The following is a 21,371-nucleotide window of genomic DNA, read 5'->3' on the forward strand; positions in this document are numbered from 1 at the left end:
TAAGGCGATAGCCGTTAATTAATATAGCTGTCAGGTAAACGCTTGCCGCCGGACCGGCGCCACCATCCATCAGTAACATCATCTCGGCCTTGTTTTGATGCCAGGCCTCGGGCTCAATTAAGATAATTCCATGCAAACGAGGTCTCTCGCCATTAGCCTCGTCAAGAGGGGCCGTTAATCGGGCCACAATTACGGCGCCGTCTCCTCCCGGCTGATGAGTAATGGGCGCCGGCGTGACTGAGGAGTCACAGGGTGGGGTGGCCAGACAGCGAGTTGGACCCGCATGTTGACCCGGCGGCAGCTGGGGGGGGGGGGGGGGGCCTCAGACGTGTGACAGCAGCCAAGTCTGCACCCCCCCCCTCCAATAAGTGGCAAAGTACACCCCAGTTCAGTCGGTGGTAAATTAATGGCAAATAGAAAAGCAACCATTCACTCACATTCATTTTTATGGAGATTTTGCAAAGGTGCTAGAATTTAGCTTCTGCTTACAATAAATTGGACCACATGTGAGTTGTGTGTAGAAAATCCTTAATTTACCTTAGTCCCGAGTGTTTGTTTGTGCCGTCACTGAGTCTGGATTGGCCGAAGATTCCAGCTTGATGATTGGATGGAAATCTGTTGAGATGACATCATTAGCAAAACAATTCATCTGCTGAGTCATTTTAAAACGGCATTTTTTTTTTATTTTCTATTTTTTGTGTAAGCTATCTTGCCTGGTAGCTCCATCATCATCATCATCATCATCACATTTTGAATATATAAAAAAAAAAAGAGCCAAATGATCTCAATTCACAACAACAGAAGAAACTGTGCAGTCACAGTCCCACACATTTTCTGTCACCCCCTCCTTGGATCCGAGACAAAAGCCCCAGCTCCAGAACCTTCCTGCCTGTTGTCTGCCCGCACCTCCAGCTCCATGACTCACACCTCGGCACACACACACACCTCGCATGAGCTTTAATGATCCCTCCGACACGCATCATTCCGAAGCACAACACAACTCGGCAGCAGCTCAGGGCCCCTTAAACCTCATTGTCGAGATGTTTTGCTCACCGTGTGTGTGTGTGTGTGTGTGTGTGTGTGTGTGTGTTCGTGGCCGTGGAGCTGGAGAGCGGGCGGCTCCTTGGGAATTTTAAGAGTCAAGCCCCTCTAAATCTTCTTGTTTCAACTTGAGAAAATCAATAGGATAAATATCCTGTTTGCCTCTCTTGTACTTAGCGCCACCTCCAGCTCGCTCTGCTAACCGGAGCGGAGAATCTCGCTCTGACCTCGGGCTATGTTTAAAATAATTCCAAGCGCCTTTTTAAAGCGCTGAACGAGCGAGGATCTCAGGTGCGTGTCTATTTTTTTTTTTTTAAACTGGCTGGTTTAAATCGACCCGCTCCTTGTGTGATTAGGCCGCCGAAGCCGAGCGCAAGCCAGACACAGATCGAAGACGCTCCAATCTCAATATGGATGTGAGCCGAGTCTGCCACATCCTGCTGCTTCCATTGATTTTTTTTTTTTCTATTTTCCCTTGCCCTCAATTATATAATAGAATCGCTGTTCTGGATTTGAACTCACATCACAGTTTTGTGAGCACGGCCTTTAAGCCAAGAAGGCATTTTGATTCGTATGAAATGGGGGCTTCATCAACTGTTTTGGCGGGCCCCTCTGGAGAGATGTTTTTTTGGTTTTATCTTTTATTGTTCCAGGTGACAGACCCGAAACACACGCAAAAAAACAAAACCTGCGTTTCTGCAATTGTGCAACCGAAGCTCGCACAAATATTGCAAAATAATAAATAATTCCGGACACAGTTGACTCTTCTAATTGGAGGCTTGCCATTGCTTTTATTGTGTCAATGGCGCGTGACCACTAGAAACGTACTAATTTAAATGCATAAAACATTTTGACCATCACTGGAGCGTGGAGAAGAAACGATTGTTAAGGAGTTAGACTGGGTAGAAAGGGGCGTGTGCGCCGTTATGGGAGGGAGCACAGCCAACTTGTTTGTCATCCGCCTAAATCGCGTTACACCTGCGCCACAACTTAGACCCGCATTTAGCTGCTCTAAATTCTTTCTGTCACAAATTGTCAGATCCGTCTGAGCCGTGTAATACTCAAGGAAGCTGCGCCGTTTTTTTTTTTTTTAATGTGGACAAGTTGATCTCTTGGCGGCTTGACTGACTACATGTCATTGTAACCTGAAGTATTTCATGCCCTGCGGACCTGGTAAATCGACCCCTGGCACTCGGCTAACATCAAGCTAATTCTCAATCATCCCGCCATTGCGGCAAACGAGAGCGCCGTCATTATCGGAGTGCCATCAGACACCCGGAGGACGAGCACGGTGACGGTCGGCCGACCGAGGACGTCCGAAGGAGGGCCGTTGTTTTTGACGGGACGGGCGGGAGGGAAACCCGAGCCGCGATGCTAATCTGACTACGCGCTGACATTTTGGGGGATAATTGTAGCGTGGGCTGAGCTCAGGTGAGATGCGGGCGATGCTCGGGAGATAAGCCCTGTCGTTCGCCTCGGTTTGCTCGTCTTCCTCTCACATGTCCTGCCCCCGCTGCTTGGGATTAATCGCTTTTCCCTTCCCTTCCTACGTATGAATATTCCCCCGAACGGCTGACATACCCGCGGTGAAATGCGGTGGGGAAGGGTCGTGGGCGCAACTTTAGCCGGAGTAATGAGGCCTAATCCCCTGCTGACTGGGGCTTGTTTAAACAGCTCCTGCCTGAGCCGCTCGGTAATAGAGTAATTAACCCCGGCGCCTGCTCCTGCCCAGCGGCTCGACTCTTAAACCATCGACCGGCCGGCCATATTCTGCTTTTTCGTTGCTGCTATTTGTTTTTCAGGTAAGAAATGCTTCAGTCTTTTTGCCCTGTATTGAAACACATGGAACGTAATGGAAACAGTTCAAAGTTCAAGGGTCGTTAAAGCACTGGAGGCAGACTCCGCCGCGTTCAGGTGCGGAACATCTCTCTCTCTCGCTCTCGCTCTCTCTCTCTCTCCTCGCCAGTGATCTGATTTCCAGACAATCGTACACGGCAGATTCCTTGTATTTGCTTTTGGTGGGCTCGCGAAAACAATCAGCGCAATCAAACAGCGCGCACTACACAGACATCCCGCCCGCCCGCCCGTCAAGGCGCTCGGGCTGGCGCGTCGGTGTCCCAACTCTCGCCGTCTGCAGCTAGCTTAACGCGGGGAAGCGGCGGGGCCCGTTTGAAGTCGGCAGCCAGCGCACATTATACCAGATGAAATGCTATCACGCCTGGTCGATGAATGGTTTGTGTCATTAAGAGAATAAGGCAAACAGGGAGCCGAGCGCGCTCAGAAGCCTTCCTGCTCGCGCGCCTTTCTGAGGGAAGGCAAGATTAAGGGGATGTTCAGAGGCTCTCGTCTGTCAAGACTTCAAAGATGCCATCGACACTCCTTGTTTCTGCCGGTGCGGCAACCAAATCGCACACACTCTGCTGCCTCTGTGGCTGTCAAAGCTCCTCTGACATCCCCTTCATCAGGTATACGGGCTTTAATCCAGACACAGATAAATAAATCAACACAGAGGGGTCCCGATCTTTTCAGCACCTCCTGGTGGCAGGCTATCCGCACAGCCCGGAGAGGCGCAAAAAGATCTCAAGGAGTCATTAGTCGTCTGCCAGGGACAACAAAAGGGAGGACAATTGCGTGTTAAGGGAAGGATCATTAATACAAAATACGGATGAGAAAAGGAGGGATTTTGCTAATACGCACGCTTTTGCACAGCTAACTAGCCTGAGATGGCACGGCGGTGGTTTCAAGGCTCGCAGAATTGGGAGGAAACTCCTCCGGCAATTGAGTTTCATTATCAAATTTTTTGGGAGCAGGTGTCAAAACGTAAGCGTTGTTTTAGCTGTTTATCGACTGCCCAGATAGCTTTGATAGCAAAAATAACTTCCCACATATTGTGCATTTGAACAGAAAACACGTTTTAAAACGTCGCTTGTCGCTAATGCTAAAGTCTACGTGAAATCCTGTTGCAATGCTAACGGCTAATTAGCGATATTGCTTCAAATTAGGAATATTCACGCGACAAAATGCCGTGGAAACTCAAACAAGCAAGACAAGACTCCTCAAAGGCATTAATTTTTCCTAATCTGTGAAAACCGAATGTCTTAATTGAGGTTCTTTCTTATGTCATTATTTTATCCGTGCACGGCACCACACTGCCCCTAAGAGGACAAAAGGTGCAATAACAGCCTATGATTTTTTTACGTCGTTCTTCGACTTATTGACTTTTTCTACGCATTTACTTTCTCATTGTCCTTCGAGTTATATTGAAAGTTGAGCATTCAACTTTCCTTTCCCCTAAATACATTGACACGGTATACGGGGCACACGGATGGACACATTAGTTTGTTTGGCTACCGAGGAATCCAATGTGCGATAAAACACACAGCAGATGGAGGACCACGGGAAGCAATCCGAGGCATCGGCAGTGAAATAAATAGAGCAAACCAAAAAGAAGCGGCACTGTGTACCCAATCCGACTGCTTTAACTCGCCGAGAAAAGGAGCGGCAAAGAAAAACACGAGGCGCCGGAGCCGAGCGTTGTACCTGTCGAGGTGCGTTTCTGTCGGCTCTTTTCATTTTATTTTAACAGCAAAAGCGAGGCAGACAGAGATCACCGCAACAGAAATATGTTGTCTGAACTGAGAGGAGAGATCTGTTGATCCATTGTTCTGTTTGTTTGTTTTGAAGACCGGTCTGGCAGCACATAGCGCATCCCTTTCAGAATACAAAAGATGCCTTAGAGGCAACATAAGTGAAGTTTTATGCTGATGACTGACTGCGTGACAAACATCGGCTGAAAAAACTCAAACTCCTTTCGAGCGGGGGTACCTGGTTTATTTGTAAAAGTTAAACACGCGCACAAAAAAAAAAAACTGACAGAACACACACAGCCGCGCGCTCACACACACACACTTCTAATTTATATCCTATAAGAAGAATGTGAGGTGCCCATGGGGTGCGTGTTAGTTGTGAAAAATTAAAGGAGACGGATTCAAACTGTCCAATTTCCACATCAAACAAACGCCGGGCTCCGTGCTCCTGGAGAGGCTGCCTCATTTCCAACACATAGCTTCAGAAAGAGGTAGCTCCCCTCCTCACCCACTACCCTTCCATAAACCAGCACCTCTTCTGCCTCCCCCTGCTGCTTCATCCTTCCACGAGTCCACCGCTGCCGCCACTCCCGCCTTCCTTTCTTCTTTTTTTTTTTAAACTGGTACTCTCTATTTCCTCAATAACCCCGCACTCTAATTCCCCTAAGCACTGTACTGGTTACACTAGCCACTGTCTCTCCCCTGCCTAATTATACCCTTGTGAGTCTATTAATCAACCTGTGAATTATTTAAGAAGGAGAGCTCCTCTGCCTGTAACTGCTTTTGACACGGCGAAGGAGGGGAGACAGAAGAGAAAGGCAGCGGGTGAGAGGGAGGGGGGGGGGGAGAGTGAAGGCTCGAGCAGAAAAGAGGAGATGAGGGATGGAAAGGTGGGTGAGGAGGAAGAAAAGGAGGGGAAAAAAATGAAAAGAAAGGCGAGGAGGAATCGGGGCCTTCCTGCACGCGTCCCCCGAGGAGCGGGCTGCCTCGTGCTTCACCCAGACGAGACAAAACCCCCATCAGCATTCACCCGGTTTGTTTTGTTGCTGTTGTCTCCCACCCCACCCTCAATTTTAATGCATAAGTTTTCGTGATAAACAGGCCTTCATGAATATATGGAGTGGAACTGTGAGGAAAGGAGCAAGGGGAAGACAGAGGCTGAGGTGAAGGAAGGGAAACAGTGAGCCGAGAATGGAGGGAGGTCGGGGAGGCTGTGTGGGTGGGGTGGGGGGGGGGGGGGGTTGGGCACAATGTGCGCACCCACCCACCCACACACGGGGAGATGTCAGGCTTCTACTGTTTGACAGGAGGCAGCATTTCCCCCGAGCAGTAAGTATACATGGCCGCGGCGATGATGATGATGTTTGTGAGCATCCTTCATCTTCGCTTCCTCCGGTCGGTCCCTCCCTCCCTCCCGCTGCAGCCACTCGTCATCAGTCGAGAGCAAAGCGCGGCCCGATTAATGACTCCCGTTGACACTGACTCCCACCACAAGTAGTAGCAGAGGCAGAAAGAAACCACTCGTGAATCGTGATGAGTCTGATTGAAAATAATATTTTGGCCACGGACTAATAATATGTTAGCTGTCCAATAATCCATTTAAAATACAGACGGCCAACTGAAGCCATCAGTGGCAGAGCTACATGCTAGCAATTAGCCGTGCGGGCCGGCAGGAACAGCGACTTTGTCGTTTTAATTTGGAGACATTTTGTACGCAACCTCGTGTTAGGGCGGTTGTGCACATGTCGGTTATAAATAAGTGCGCAAGGCGAATCTCTGAGGAGCGAAGTTGGGGTTTTTTTTGGGGGGGAGGTACGAACGCCCCACACTGCTCCATCTCTGTGGGATGTTTATTAAATTAATGAAAAGTTGCTCAAGGCGAGCCGTACAAGCGAACGAGCGGAGCTTGGCTGTGATTGGTACGTTCCTCTGTGCCGCCATTCCTCCAGGGTCTTACTTGAACTAACTGTCCGTGACTGAGGAGCCTCAAGAACGCCTTCCCCAAATACTTCAATGGGAATTTCACAAAAGGTCAAGAGTGACGCAACTCCGCCGACTTGGCATTTGTCGCATTTGGGCCCCGAAATGTCTGCCGTTATTTCAAAGTGCTGGGGAATGCTATTTTCAATTCACTTTGTCTCCCAAACAAAAATAATCTTTTCAAGTAAATTCCCAAATTTGTCAAGGAAGACGTGAACTATGCAGAAGAGAGAAAGATTTGTAGCGGCAAAAGAATATTAATCAGGCAGGAGCAGAGGAGACTCTTGTGGGAAAGATGAGTCACTTTTGTTCGCCATTATACAAGCATTTCCGACTTCACACAAACACTTAGACTGCCGTTATTATGTTCCAATTAAACTCAATAGAAAAGTCGGGCTTTTCAAACTCTTTGGAGAAATCTGCATACTGACTTTCAGGGCGAGGAAAAAAAAAACGAAAAACAAAGGGAAAAATTAAAATATATTATCATCTTTTAAAAATCCTTTTAAAAATAAACAAGACAAACAAAACATCACAAAAAAGCCCCACTCTGCGCCTTCCGTTTGCTTCCTCCGTCGCTCGCCTCGGCTGGGCGACTCTCAGAGGAGGCGAAAGCCGAGAGAAGGTATTTGCATATAAACTGCGAGAGGCAGGGATTGTCGTCGGCGGCGGCGCATTAGATGCCACCGAGCGCCACGACGGAGGATTTTCATGTGCAAATTTTGAGCCTCGCCAACTCGTCGCATTATTATTTCATCAGAGCCTCAGAAGCAAAGCCCCCCGGTTCCCCCGAACCCCGCCGGCATCCCGGCGGACACTTCAAGATTCAGACCAAATCCCCCCGTTACGCCTCGTCCCCCAGAAGGCCGCGCTACTGAGTAGCTGTTTACACCGGGGCCTTCCGCGCACCAGGAGTCAATCCGCCGGCGACGACGACGACGAGAGCTGAGAGGGAAAAGTGGCGGAAAGAGGACACGTGCGGTTGTGACCGGAAAATTTTGCATTTGCAACCGGCGTGATGGAAGCTTACCGGCTTTCAAGTTTAAAAGGGAGATTATAGCCAATTAGCAGCGCTTGTGAAAACCCTTTAGCGCCTGGGGAGTAGGGGCCGATACCAAATGTGGGACAGCTGTGAGCAACAAAAGGAGCGGTGGCAGCTTTTTGAAAAACACACACGGCAAGGAAAAAAAAAAACACTCATATTCCATGCAGCTCCGCATAATCGCTCATGCAAACAAGGATAAAAAAAATTACCCCTCACTGATAGCGATGCTAGCAAAGAATCTCTAATGTAGCATCAAAAATGAATGAGTGTCGCTACAATATGCAAACAGACAAACGGGCCTGATATGCAAACGTGACAAAAGGGGAACAGACGGAAAGGTAAATATCTTTTAAAAGGTGACAGGGAATTCTTTACTGGGATGGGAAGGGCGGGGGGGGGGGAGTATTTCATCCTTTGAAATCAATTTGTCAGCCTCGTCGGCATTACGGGAAAAGCGCCGAGAGTTTCCCCTGTAAACTGCCATCTTGAATTTCTTTGTCTGACACGGCGCGGCGTTGCGCTCGGCACGGGAGAGGTGAGCGGAAAAAGGTTCAAAGCCCAGGTGGGAGCGGCGCATGTGCCATTACCACCCTCGCTCTGGTGTCAAACGCTACGCAGCCAGAGGAGGAACACAAGTCGAAAGATCTCGGCGGGCTCGGTAATCGGCGACGATTTACATGGAGTCTCTCTCGATGATTTCCTTCTTTATCTTTTCCTCCATCGTTTCCATCTGTGTACCTTTCTGTCACGTTCGCCCCACCGCCGCCGCCCTGCCATCTTCCCTCTCGTTCCTTTATCCCGCTGCGCACATTAGCAAAAAAAAAAAAGAAACAGAACAAAAAAAAGCTTTCTGACAACTATTTCAACTTGTGCGAAAGGAGATTCAGATCCTCCATTTGCGCTGAACAAGTCGTTCTACAAAGGAAACGTCGGAGAGCGCGGAGATAAATGGCTGCAAAAGCATGTTTTCGTTCGACAGTTTAACAGCGGTTAAAAGACGAGATTTGCACTCGAGCGCTTGGAAAAGTGTTTGGGGGAAGAGGAGGAAAAAAGAACCTCGTGTCAAACCGCGTTGGAGTCGCGGTTTCATCTCGACTGCATCCGCCGGATTAGCTTCAAATCTACAATGAAGAGGCTCGGCGGGAAGAAAATGGACGTCTTCGGATGATTTGTTTACAGTACGAGTCTCTCACGAGAGTAACTCGCTGTTTTCATCGAGGCTTAACCTCAGCCTTGGCTTTTGCCTTTTAATACCTCCTGATTAAGCACATGCTAATCAGCGCTAATGACCGACTCGCTAAAGGGCGCCGCGGCTCGCTAATTAGCATACGGAGGGGCATGCTGGGAAACAGCGCACACGGGCGGGTCACAAATTTTAAGTTGTAGCGCAGGGGGAGAGCGAGGAGAAATAGCTACAAACTCTCGTATCAAAGCGCATTTTTAATTTAAGGATAATCAATATTCAAGGCGATGGATTTACCACAGTTTACATATGCATCAAGGATCATGAATTGTTAATGCTTGGAAAAGATTCCCAACGCCCGTCGAATTTCACTGCCCAATTTTATAGCAATCTGGCAAATCAAATATGATTAATTATAAATCGAACGAGAACGGCACGCTTCGCGAAAAGTCACGTTCACAAATTGCATCGGCGACCGCGGTCCAATGACTCCGGAGAGCGAACGATTGGAGTGTCGGGCGACATGTTGCCATTTTTTACCGCCATTTTTGACCAGAGAATAACAAAGCCCGAGATCACATGACACTTTGAGACATTTGAACGTACATTCCAAGACGCAAGCGCAAATCTGACCTGGATTCAAAACAACTGCAAAGCAAAATCAAACACACAAAAGTAGACAAGTGCAATCTGCGATGGCATCTTGGGGCAGGGGGCGGGAGGAAGGTGCTCTAATGGGCTTTGGGAGAATGGCAGGCCCTGCTGGGGGCCACAGGAGGCCCTAGCCTGTGGTCTTGCCTTGGGCTGGACTGCCACAGCAGCAGTCAGGTGGGCTGGCAGACTGAGGAGCCCCTCCCCTCTACGCAGATGTTCGGAGGGCACGGCGGCACGTGAACGCCAGGATTCCAAACTAGCAAGCTACACTTGAGTGCCATCGTTGCTTTTGTTGGACCGAGCTTTCTGCCTTGAGCGTATGAGGCAAATATTTCGGACTCGCCGAGGCCCGAAGCCGCCGGCGTGACTTTCCTTCCCCGCGCGTGACGTGCGGCTCTATCGCGTCTGCTTAAACATTCATCATACGAGCTCTCCCGCCGCACATTCCAAAGGGAGGCAATCATGCCGCCGTCGCCGCCGAGTCCCGTCTGAAGCTGCCGGTTTAGGCCGAAGGTGGCGGGGAAGCAACTTCAAAGTTTCCAACTTGGAGGAGAGCAGAAGAAAAGCAGACAGGAGGGATGGACCAGGAGGAGAAGCTGCTTTCAGTCAGGAGGGAGGTCATTAGAAGGCCAAGTTTACTGCGGCAAAAAGCACACTTAAAGTATGTGTGCTGCTGAAATAACGCTTAGGTGGGAAAAACTCAAGATGCAATTTATGCCCTCCATTTTCCTGCCCAATACAAGTCTAGAGCAAGGTGCAGGGGCGGGCTGGAATGGGTTTTGATATTTGCGCAGATGCACACAGCTTGGCGTAATTAAAAAAAGGGGAGTTTGCCCTGTTGTGGGTGTGAACACAGACGATTGGATTTCAGCAAACACAACCTCTTAATGCTGCAAAGTCAACAAACGCGAGAATCCCGTTTTGGTTGATTAAAAGACGCCGCCGTCAACTATCTCGGTTGAATTCGACGGCCCCACCGAAGAAGCGATCCGATCAGAACGATAAACAACAATGACTGTGCGCTGTTTACAGACCTGCTGTGCAGCTCCCATATTTACCAATCCAATTAACCCACATTCCTCCGACGCGCGGGGCGCTCGAAGACGGCAAAACAAAGTCAAACTTTGCCATCTCGCGAGCGCCAAGGCAAGTACGATCGCATATTTGAATTGGAAATCGGGTAAAGCGACAATAACAAGCCGGCGCGCTCGCCGGGAAGGCACGAAGAGGGTTAAATGAACAAAGCCTTGAAAAAGGAGTACAATTCTCCAGCTCCTGCCCCAATCCTCGCGCTTACCCCCACAAAGTCGACAAGAAAAAAGGGAAAATAGCATCATGCATATCATTCATTAGCAGCAAATAAAAGAAATTCTCTCTAATAGTGCCCCCAAATCCCCGAGCTCGGCGCACCGCGGCGCCGGGAAACTCAAGAAAATGGGGGAGAGAAGGAGGGAGAGAGAGAGAGAGAGAGATACAAAAAGGAAGCCGTCTCCCTCAAGTGCTTGTTAGGCCCAAATTATGATGGCGATGAATAATTTTGAAAAATAAATAAGAAAATAAATAAATAAATAAATAAAAGACGAGAAAACATTTATAGATCTAAGTATTATCAGAGGAGCCGCGGGTCTCTTGCCAAGCTCTCTGGGCCCGTTTGAAATCTGCCTTTGTTTTTCACTTTCATCTTTAACTGCTAACCTATCCATCACTTCACCTGATTGCCCCGCCCCCTCGCTCACCCACTTCCTCCTTTGAAAACTTACTCGCGAGCGCAAGGTGCGCCGAGCGCTGCCCGCTCTAAGCGGTAATCATAATCGCGTCATCATCATCATCATCATCGCCCTCCTCTGCATTGTTAGTCATTTGCTGTTCTTTCACAACAATCATTAACATGCGGCGGGGGTGGGAGGGGGCGAGGAGGCGGCGGGATGCGAGGAGAGGCGAGCGAGCCATCGAGGAGGAAGAAAGATGAGAGGAAGCGTCATTTGTCATTATTTGCTCTCCTCCTCACTAATTTACTTTTTTCTTCCTCCGCCCTCTTTCATCCAATAACATACAATATATGGATTTTCATACTGGGACCATTAGCACGTGAGCTTTGCAGCCTCCAGCGTGCAAGCCCGGGCTTCATCCCAACGTCCCTTCCCTGCTGTAGCCCACCCCCCCCCTTCTTTCTTTCCCGCCATCCTTCCCTCACCTCTTTTGCTCCCCGAGCCCCCGAGTGGCTCGCCCGATTCTGTTTCATCACACATCAAACACGCTTGCCGCTCTCCACGCGGGCAGGACCCAGGGACCGCAACATCTGCACGGGGAGACGCGTAGGGAGGGGGGGGGGGACTTTGGCCTCTGAGGAGGACGAGGCACGCTACGAGCAGATGTCACCGGGACCTGAACAGCAGGCTCGGGGAGGGAGGGGGGGCGCTGCAGGGAAAGAGCCCGGGCGAGGGAGCCACCCCTGCGGCCCAGCCTGGGGAAGGAGGCGAGCTGAAGCAGTCCCTCCCAACGCTTCACCTCTGCTCACCTCGCCACGCGGCGGCTCGCGCACGCTTGACAGTCCAACAAGATAATTAGCCGGCTCGGTGCTAATAACCTAATCATGACTTGTCTGTGTGTGTTTTTTCCTTCCATTTCAAAACGCGTGTCCTCTACAAGCACTCCCCCGAGTCCTGACGAGGTGAGCAATTACCTTTGTCTGGCAAGTCCCAGTGGCAGGAGGAGATCTGATCCGGACCAAAGCAAAGAATTTTTTATTTTCTTCTAATGGCGAGAGAGAAGCTGCTCTTTGGAGAGGGTCACGCTTGCTCCACATCCATTAACACCGGAGGTATTTCATCAGCGGCTCCTTCTGGCAGACGGGAGCCGCCGAGAAGGGAGCGTGATCGCCGAGCGCAGATGCCGACGCTCCCCCGGTTAGCCCACGCGGCAATCGGGAGCGTCCGCTTGTCAATGAGTCATCAAAGGGCTTGTTTGAGTACAGCTGTTGACGTCGGTTCACTGCCACCAGCATTAACCCCCATTGAAAAGTGATTTTTTTTTCCCCCCCTCCCCCTTCTTCCTGAATTGCTAATGGTCCCCTCATCTGCATGGAGAACATTTCAAAGGTCGTAGGTCCTAATGCGATGTAGTAGTTCTCGTCTTTTAATAGCATAGGTCAACAAATTATTAGAGTAATAGTCCTATTTTTGAATTAATGGCAACAGGTGCATTACCTAGTTGTACTAGGTTCATCTTGTTTTTTCTTTTTCAATTACTTTACTGGTTCTTCTATATCAAACAATTTTCTTTAGGTTCATTTACCTGACATGTTTCGGCGGGTTCTTCCGCCTTCATCAGAGTGACACTCTGAAAAAGAAAAAACAAGATGAACCTAGTACAACTATTACGAAGAAGTTATGGGACACTCTGATGAAGGCGGAAGAACCCGCCGAAACATGTCAGGTAAATGAACCTAAAGAAAATTGTTTGATATAGAAGAACCAGTAAAGTAGGTGCATTACCTATTTAGGGACAGTGGTGGAGTTAGAGGGGGGGACAACAGGGGCACTGCCCCCGTTGAAATATGCTTGGATCATCATTTTATCTGGATGAAACAACGGGGGTGAAATTCTGCATTTTTGGGTCAAATCTTCTTTTTTTTTACAATGATAAATAGTGATGAATCCCTAAATTGGACTGACACAAAAACATTTCACAGAGATATTTGAGTTCACCTTTTCTGAAATGCCAGGAAAACATCAACTGCGACAACAGAGAAAAGCTGCTCCTTGCCACGAAGCCGCCATGACAATTTAAAGGCTCGTGTTTTGGCTTTGTGGAGTTCGACAGCTGCCGTGTCGTCATCTTTATTATTCAGGTCGCTGGGAGCCAAACAGCTGTTTTGCGTGTCGCATTCAATTGCCGCTACGCAGGTGACGGAAAGATTCGAGATGCCAAACTGCTTTAAACTGATCGTATAAGCCGCAGTGCACCAGTGAAGGACTCAACAAATTCTTTTGAAATGTGCTATGGGGGTTGTTAGCGTGGCGCACTCAGAAAGTGCACAACCAAACTTGTCTATAAATTAAATCTCAGAATGAATAAAACATCCCGACTTGATGTCAGGGATTTTTTTTTTTAACTCCGCAGACAAGCGTCAAAGCCAAACTAGAGACAATTAATTGCTAGAGCCAGCAACAATATTTCCGGCAGAGCAAATGAATCACGGGCAAGTAGGCGGTCGACGTTATTAGACGAGCCCAACGCGTTGCTTTCGTTGACAGCAAAGTCGGTGCGCTTTATCACAGCGCAAGTAATGAGCGCTAACTTGCTAGCATCTGTGTGTTGGGGGGGGGGGGGGGGAGAAGCGAGCGCTGTTCAACAACCTCCATGCATTTTTGATCAAGCGCAATTACTCGGAGCGTGTTGATATTTGCCCGTTGGTTTGATTTGCATCCCGAATGCGAGGACTTGTGCTCTGCGCCGCTGGAAATGAGAAGGCTGCAACCGTCCGGCTATTTATTTGACGGAGGATAAAGCTAATGATTCCGGTGTCAAGCGCAAAAAGTTTGCCGGTATATCAAGTCAGGCTTGTTTGAATTTTGGTGCACTTTGAAGCAACTTACTGTAGCTAAGATGATTCTTTTTTTTTTTTTTCTTCTCCTCGCCCCACTCGTGTACATAACAATGGTCTTTTGTGCTGAGCTGGTCGACGGGTAAAATAAGGCTCAGCGACTATGCAAGCAATTTTACAGGAAGAGAAGAAAAATGACGACAGATGCCGAAATAAAAGGGCGCAGCCCGGGCAAAGACAAATGAGACGTACGGGAAACAAAGTACATAAAAGTTAAACAGAGTGGAATGTCTAATGTGGAACGCTCCTCAGGTTGCGCAACTTTGAACTCGAGCAGTCAATTACAAGAGGGGGGTGCACGCTTATGCAAACGTATGTTGGTTTATTTTTACCTCTTAAAATACTTTTTAAATTGGATTATATAGTGCTCAATATTGCTTTAAAATGTTTCGATTTTTTTAATTGGGTTATATAGGGCACAATACTGGTTTAAAATATTTTGAAATCATTTTAAGTCCAAAAAATATTTGTAAGACGTTTTTTTCTTGCACTCAAACACACAAGTTAGGATTTTCTTTTTTTTTGACAAATGACAAAGTATCACCCCTCGTCGTCTATTTATATGCAGAGCTGAATATTCTCAATCAATCTCAATTAGCAGCCGTTGCTTTCAATTATCTTTGCGGACCGCGGGCGGCGATAAAAGGCTGAATCTCAACGTCTCCCTGACAATACGACGGCACGTCATCCCGGCGGATTGACGGGCCGGCTTCCACCTCCATCAAGGTGCAGAGTCCGGGGCGGCCGATTCCCGCTGTCTCGGATTTGTCGTAATTGACAGGTGCGGGCGAGACCCGCTGGGGTCCTGATGGAGCGCCGCGCCATTTATGCAGATTAACACGTCAAGAGTACAAATGAATAAATAAACCGGGAAGCCGAATCAGGCGTTTAGCCTGAGGGGATGCCATCGTTAGTAGATTAAACAAAGTGACTAATCAGAAAAACAATCGGCTACTGAAGTAGAGGAAGTCAAAAGCTGCCAAAGCCTGAGGGTAAAGAGCTAAGTCATTGTAATTATTGAGCTAGCGCAAAAACAAAGACGTGAATTGGTAATCAGCCGAATGGTGACAGATGATGTTTTTGCCCGATATTTTGCATGGTGACAAGGAGGCTTGGCTGTTTTGATCAAAGACAGCCGGCTTGTCTTGCCACATTTTTCACATGTTGACATGCGGGGCGGAATCGCGTGTTCGCCCGGGATGTCGATTTTCAATTTCACGACTACAAATGAGCCACGGGATCGCCGCTCAGCCCCAAATTCCCTCGGCTGCCACCTCAGGTAGACGCCTTGGGGGGGGGATACTTTGGGTCGGTCGGCGGCGAACGGATCGAGAACAAACGGGACCCGTGCGGGTGTGTTTTCCACGCAAAAAAGTCAATCGGATGTGAGAAAACAGATGTGTTTTTTTAACCTTGGAATAAACCTCTTAAGATTGAATACAATGTGACTGTTAATTTTTTCCAGAGTGGCCAAAAAGGCCAAAACTGCGATTACTGTGATCGATTTGGTGACCGTTAATTCCGATGAATAGACGATTCATTTAAAAAAAAAATCAGCCAGTGGCTATCAGACTTCCTCCAGACTTGAATGTGATACCGCGCCACGGGCCGAACCCGGTGGATTGATTTTTTTTTTTTCCCCCGCTCTGTGTTTACTCCTCATCCGCACACTTTCCCAGCTGCTTGGAGAGCATCATTTGCCCCGAGGCGATCGTCGAAGCTCAGCTTGTTCCACTCTTTGATCATCGTTCAGCCAGCGGATTAACATATGCACGCTCTCTTCCTTGCTTTTGTCGCCGAGCTTGATAATAAATCTACGGCCTTCCTCCTCCGTCTTTCCCTCCCCTCCCTCGCCGCGGTACGGGAAGAGCCATGAATCAATCAGGCCGCTTTACGCCTCGTGTCCGACACGGATGCAAATCACGGAGGGATCTGCGGGTAAAGCTCTGCTTATTAAAAGCCGACGCCTGACTCATTACGGGGCGCGAGTTGCCTGTCGCCAAGATGAACAGCAGGTAGGGCGCTGCAGATGAAACAGACGCTTTTACCCAATTCGACAAGGGAAAAATATTGTCTCAATAGAGAGCAAAAGGCCCCGTGTACCTTTTGCAAAGCTAAAATAAATTGAAATTTTAATGGGGGTGATTACTGGAGCGTCGTGGGAGGTTCCGCTCTGGACCTGACCTTGATTAGCAGAAGATGTATTATGTTCGTTTTTTTTATTTTATTTTACAAAGGGTCAGGATTGCGGGATTTGACACCGACTTTGTAAGTAGGACACTAGACAAATGTGAGCTGGAAAACGAGAAAACGTGTGTGTGTGTGCGTTTCCAGGCAGACAGGTGACTTTTTTTTCCCCTCCATTCTAAGCATCCTATGTGGTTTCTCTAATGGCCACGGTTGAAACGCAGCCTCACTACTCCCCATCGCCTTTTTTATTTATTACCACCTAATTATAGCAGCGTGTCAGCTAACCAGCTCTTTGCCCTAAATGCCATAATGTCCTCGTGGCCGAGACTCCTCCTCTAAAATTTTACCGCGCGTCGTATTGATTTAGCAGCGCGGCGGTCGGTTCGGTTTCTAAAATAACATCGGCGGTTGAACTCAAGGCGGGGACTCGATTTGTCGATGCTGATTAGGTTTGGAAACGATTTAGACCGGCTAAAAGCAGGTCTACGTTGCGGCGCAGGTGGCGATTGCTCACTTTGGAAATAAAAGTTGTTAAAGTGCACTTGTTGCCGCTTCGTCCGTTTGGGATGCAAAGGACGAAGCGGAGCGAATCAAAAAATAGCCTAACAACACAAGTTCAGGACAGCGGGGATGAGGGGGGAAGTGGGGCGAGTCGGGAGCGGGCCTGCCAGGTGCCAGAGCTGAGGCCCTATTAAAAAAACGCAGCCCGGCTCGTCGGACAGGATCCCTCGTCTCACCTCGGGAAAAACAACAACCCCGCTCACCCTGACAGAGAGACAATCAGCCGCGTGCTACTCGGGGTGAGCTAGCGGTGACCCGGCGTGCCGACACGAGGCCGCCTCCACACACTGATGAGCGCTTTGGCAGACATCAAACGTCGGGGCGGCGCACCCCGCTACGACCTGCCAGCGCCACCTTGTCTCCCGCTATCCGCTTTCATTTGAGGTTGATGCGGGCAGACACATCGGCAAATATCGATCACGCCACGTAAAATCCTCCCGGCGGGTTTCGGAGGTGATTACAAGAACCGAATGATGCGGAGCCCGTAGGCGTGCGTGTGTGTACACATCGGGGTGTTTTCATAACCCACCTGTCTGACAGGCCGAGGAAAGCAGAGCCACATTGTTTGGTTCAAGTCTCTCCAATCATCTGCGGAAGAGAGACATCTCGCAAGGAACACCCGGGCAGACAGGCGGGTACGCTGCAACACACAAAAACAATACACAACACGGAATAATGCATGTGCAACCCAATCATCGGAATTCAAATGATTTCAACGCCTGCCCTCTTCCAGCCTGCCAGCCTGCCTTGTGTGGAGGCCTCGCAACTCACCCAACAGGACGGGAAGCATTCAAAAGCTTCGCATTAGGAACGGCCCCTTGTTAATTAAGCCAGCGGGGTGTCGCTTTTAATTTTTTTTTTTTTGACAGGGGCTCCCGAGGCGGATTTCTCCGCTGACCTGGGCTCAGCGGGGATAGCGACTGTGTGGCTTTGAGGTGGTATTGATAGGAGGGTGAGGGGGGGGTATGGGTGACGGGTACAAGGAGGGAAGGGGGGGGGGGGGGCTGGCTTCATGCCGACAGCTAGGCCTGCCGCGTCTGCGCGCCCGCTTTGAAGTGTCACCTTGAGGGAAGAGCCGATGGCCGGGAAGCCGGGAGGGCGGGCGGGAGAGGAGTGGCTGGCACGCTTGGCATCGCCAGACACGCCGCTTTAATATTGCATGGCCTCCCGTCCATCTCTCCACACACTTAGGACATTCCTTCTGCTTGATTTAGTTTGAAAGTAAATCTTTGTTGTTGGACGGGAGGGGGGTGTCCACCCTCCTCCTCCTTCCAGCCCCGCCTCTCGCCACGGAGCAGTTCAACACCTGTGCTGGTTTTGTGCCTGAACAAATGTCAAGTTCTGCAGTCAGGGGAAGTTGAGCAAGCTGCTGCATATTATGGCGGCTGACAGCGTCGCCTTGCGCCTGCCACATGGCCGCTTCAGCCCATGACAGGAAGGTTTTTCCTGCCCGTGCATATACAGGGACCGGACTTAGAAATTGTGGCTGATCTAAATTGGGCAAAAATAATAATCATTTACTCTTTAAATAAAGTTGCAACAACTATAGACTACCAAAATATTCACTTTGCCAAAATGAACAGTCTGTGTGGCATTTTCACAAAACTTTTTCAATGTTTAAAATGTAATGAAATATTTACATTGTCTCTTTTTAATTATGTTGAGCAATGAAAAGTATTTTTTTTCCCTGCGGTCCATTGTAAACATTAGTGGAAATCTATTGTGGTTTCGATTCAACCCTGCTACTGAGAAAACACAAAAAGCAACAAAAAAAACCTTTCAATTCACGCTCATCACGTCGACTGCACTTAAAATTCCCTTTTCCGCTTTACATTGTGAGAATCTAACATGGCGGTTAGCTTGAGGGGGAGTTTATCTTTACAGTCTGCTGATATGCGGTGTTCCTGAAGTGAGGAAACAGCATTTAAAGGGAAGAAGAAAAAAAAAAAAAAAGGAAAACAATCACACTGCTGCATCCGCTTGAACAAGCGGCCCAGTTCACAAATAGCAGTTTTAACTCCCTGATTAGCACTGACATCTGCAGCCTTTCATCTTTTCCTCCATCTTGTTTTTTTAATCACATTAACCCAAACGGGCATCCTTTAATGGCCTCTTTTTTTTATTTTTTTTTATTTTTTTTGAAAAGCTGAAAGAGGAGAGATAATTAAAATAATTAAACCGCTGGGAACGGACTGTGCACGCTCGCCTCTCCAGCTAGTGTCTTTTCTTCTCGCTTTAACTTTGAATTTTGCTTGGCTTGCTTACTCAAGAGAGAGGCACTCTCATCATCTTCACTTAAATGCATTCAGTTGACTCTCGGAGGTCCAATTGTTTTTGTAATTTTTTTTTTCTTCTTCCCCCACCTCCTCAACCCCTCCCTCCAATGCCGACGGCTAACGTAAGACCCGATCTTATAGGTTCAAGGCCGTCACATCAATATGAAAAAGGAGGGAGGTCGGTCAGACGGTTTTTCTCAACAGCATTTATACGCAATTTTTTTTTTTCCCCACTCTTCATGTTTTGTATGAGCCTGAAGATTAAAAATGGGAGAAAGTGTGTGTTTTGCTCCAATGATTATTTATTCATGAACTTTTAAGCTTTTAATGAGGACAAATGAAGCCGTTTTCCAGCGCGTCAGTATGTAGTATGCTTACCACAAATATTCCCGTTGAGCATTTTCTTTTTTGCGCCGGCTGCCCGTGAGGAATAAAAACAAACATTTCAATACGCAGCATGTTGGAGGGGATCACTTTAACTTGAGCTTGCGTTCATATACAACTCTGATGATTTATTAATTGCCAGTAATACTTTTAATTAAAGCTAAATTAGGATCATTTTAATGGTTGACCACAGCCATGGATGGTAAAAAAAAAAAAAAAGAAAATTCCAACAATGTCAAGAAACTTTGCTACTTGATGACCTCCTGAACCTAACAAAGATATTCTGTCATATTAATTATTTAAGCTTATGTAACTAATTCCTAATCATGTAACTTCTACACAGCGAGGAAAAAAAAGTAGGTTACATCGGCACGCCTGATTTATATTTTGCAGCAAAGGTGTACATACAGAATATTCAATAATATAATCACACATCTTCAGACGAATTCAAAACTTTCCTTGCTGTCAAAAAGAATGGGATGAATTCTTGCATGAGGGTTTTACCAGCGACGCCCTCCGTGTAGCTCAGCCCCAACTTTACACAAGTTGGATGTCTTTTTCAACACCTCATATAAGCGTATTTTCATTTCATTCAGATCATTTTCACAGGGCTTCATTTCAAGTTGGCACTCACTAAAAAGGAAAAAAATCCCTTTGCTGGCAGTACTTAAGATTTATATTTAAATTTTCATGGAATCTTTGAGAACAGTGAGGAGCAATTTCACATTTGCACTGACATCTAATTTCTCAAGTAGTGTCTGAAAGCACAAATTGCCACGGATTCCCTATGTGCCCAATTATCCTGCATCAATTTTCTTGACCTGGTGGAATGCTGGTGAATTAATCATAGCACTTTTTTGGACTCTCATAAAACACATATGCAGGCGTTTGATAAAGTAATCATACTTGGTTGTGCTCACAGAAAAAAATATTTATATTTCATCTCAATAGCAGAATGAGGGTACCAATGAGGCCTAATTGGGATTTGGGAGCTGGTTTTAAAAAAAAATAATGATGATAATGAAGAAAATGGGGAAAGCAAGAGAAGGGAAAACACACCAACGCATATAGTAGATAATATTTTAAGATGGAATGTTTTAATTTAAATATAGCTGCTTTTTTATCTTTCTTTTCTGACCTATTACTGGTGGGGTTTTTTTGCACAGGGGTCAGAGGTACAATTACGGCCTATTAATACAATTAATCATGTTGAATATTCGTTTTAGTATCAATACAGATTTATATAATTATCAATAATTACGAGATCAACATCATCATATATATAATACTTAAATGGTCTAACCTGTTGAGCCGGTCAATCCAGTCCATGATTATTGGAGCTACAGTGCCCTCTGCTGGACATACGGAAAAACAACAAGCGTTAACGTGGGAGGAGGACAGTGAAATAAAAATGCCACTGGAAATTTCCTCTCGAAAAACAAATAGTCTGGTGTCTTCCAAATAAATGATTTCGGACATTTTAGAGAATCTGCATTGTATATAATCCCTCCGCATATTTTGTAAACGCTGTAAACGAACGTACTGTCACGGTTGAATCCTTGTCAGAAATGTAAACAAAACCTAGTAAAGCCGGTTAAACATTGTCTTATTTACCAATTGGGTGACCTATAAACCAGTATTTACGAGTTTTGGAGCTTCAAATCTCACCTTTGGCCTTCGTGAGGAGTTTGTTTGTTCTCCTCAAACACTTCCAAAACTTGCCCCAAATGTCATTATGACAAATTGTGGCTACCTGCCAGTGCTAGTGCCCTGTGATTGGCTGGACGTTTGGTCTCCAGCCAATGGATGGATGTCTTACTAAAATATTTTTCATTTGTTTATATGGCAGAAGAGTGTAGCAGGT

General features: G+C 47.5%; 1 long non-coding RNA gene across 1 annotated transcript; it reads right to left on the bottom strand.

The window, feature by feature from the left end:
• Positions 1–537: 537 nt before the first annotated feature.
• On the bottom strand, positions 538–20,864 carry LOC119131485. Its single transcript, XR_005099674.1, has 3 exons — positions 20,811–20,864; positions 17,377–17,487; positions 538–615 (listed from the first exon to the last, which is right to left on the bottom strand). It is a non-coding gene; the product is annotated as an uncharacterized LOC119131485 (long non-coding RNA).
• Positions 20,865–21,371: the final 507 nt, after the last annotated feature.

Source organism: Syngnathus acus, chromosome 12 (genome assembly GCF_901709675.1).
Source record: "Syngnathus acus chromosome 12, fSynAcu1.2, whole genome shotgun sequence".
Lineage (NCBI taxonomy): Eukaryota > Metazoa > Chordata > Actinopteri > Syngnathiformes > Syngnathidae > Syngnathus > Syngnathus acus.